Source organism: Sinocyclocheilus grahami, unplaced genomic scaffold (genome assembly GCF_001515645.1).
Source record: "Sinocyclocheilus grahami isolate Dianchi unplaced genomic scaffold, SAMN03320097.WGS_v1.1 scaffold702.1, whole genome shotgun sequence".
Classification (NCBI taxonomy): domain Eukaryota; kingdom Metazoa; phylum Chordata; class Actinopteri; order Cypriniformes; family Cyprinidae; genus Sinocyclocheilus; species Sinocyclocheilus grahami.
Window position 1 is genome coordinate 176,397 of NW_015505881.1, and position 1,668 is coordinate 178,064.

The 1,668-nt window shown below is 41.4% G+C and overlaps 1 protein-coding gene across 1 annotated transcript in view; it reads left to right on the top strand.

Annotated features, from left to right (window-relative positions):
- Window positions 1–1,668, top strand: part of camk2d1 (calcium/calmodulin-dependent protein kinase (CaM kinase) II delta 1) — a 100,097-nt gene that overhangs the window by 65,627 nt on the left and 32,802 nt on the right.

Sequence of the window (1,668 nt, forward strand, 5' to 3'; positions counted from 1 at the left end):
GACAACACACCGACAGACAAGACAAAGCTTTTTTTTACAAAAGCTCTTTGTAGGTTTTTTTTTTTTTTAAGAAATTCAAACAATAAATACCGTTTTGCGGCTCTTTAATGTGTCATGAATGATCTCTATATTGCCTCAGTTCAAGCGGCACGTGAATCGATAATCTTTTCATATTTACTTAAAGCACAAAATAAACATGAATTAACATCAGAAAGTATTTTATTTCATCCGCGGGAAGACATACTCAATACAAACTATTTTTCAAGTTTAAGATAATTTACAGTGCATTCGGAAAGTATTCACAGCACTTCACTTTTTCCACATGTTATGTTACAGCCTTATTCCAAAATGGATTAAATGTATTATTTTCCTCAAAATTCTACAAACAATATCCCATAATGACAACACAAAAGAAGATTGTTTAAAATCTTTGCAAATTTATAAAAAAAAAAAATCACATGTACATAAGTATTCACAGCCTTTGCCATGACACTCAAAATTGAGCTCAGGTGCATCCTGTTTCCACTGATCATCCTTGAGATGTTTCTACAACCTGATTGGAGTCCACCTGTGGTAAATTCAGTTGATTGGACATGATTTGGAAAGGCACACACCTGTCTATATAAGGTCCCATAGTTAACGGTGCATATCAGAGCAAAAACCAAGCCCTAAGGTCAAAATAATTGCCTGTAGAGCTCAGAGACAGGATTGCGTCAAGGCACAGATCTGGGGAAGAGTTCAGAAAAATAAAATCTGCTGCATAGAAGGTTCACAAAAGCATGTAGCCTCCATTATCCATAATGGAAGAAGTTTGGAACAACTAGGACTCTTCCTAGAGCTGGCCTCCTGGCCAAACTGAGCAATTGATGGAGAAGGGCCTTGGTTAGACTGGTGACCAAGAACCTGATGGTCACTCTAGTTGAGCTCCATGATCATATATGCAGATGGGACAAAACTCACAGAAGGACAAACATCACTGTAACACTCCACCAATCCGGTCTTTATGGTGGTGTGGACAAACTCAATCCTCTCCTTAGTGAAGACACATAAAAACCCACTTGGAATTTGCAACACAGCACCTAAAGAACTCTAAGACTGTGAGAAACAAGATTCTCTGGTCGGATGAACCTCAATTCCAAGCATCATGTTTGGAGGAAACCAGGCAACGCTCATCACCTGGCCCAATATCATCCCTACAGTGAAGCATGGTGGTGGCAGCCTTATGCTGTGGGGATGTTTTTCAGCGGCAGGAACTGGGAGACTTGTCAGGATCGAGGGAAAGATGAATGCAGCAATGTACAGAGACATCCTTGATGAGAACCTGCTCTGGACCGTGAACTGAGGCTAAGGTTCATCTTCCAAAAGGACAACCACCCTAAGCACGCAGCCAAGATAACAAAGGCGTGGCTACTGGACAACTCTGTGAATGTCCTTGAGTGGCCCAGCCAGAACCCAGACTTAAACCCGATTGAAAATCTCTGGAGAGATCTGAAAATGACAGCACTAACGCTCCCCGTCCAACCTGATGGAGCTTGAGAGGTCCTGCATAGAAGAGTGGGAGAAACTGCCCAAAAATAGGTTTGCCAAGCTTGTAGCATCAAACCCAAAAAGACTTGAGGCTGTAATTTTTGCCAAAGGTGCTTCAACAAAGTACTGAGCAAAGGCTGT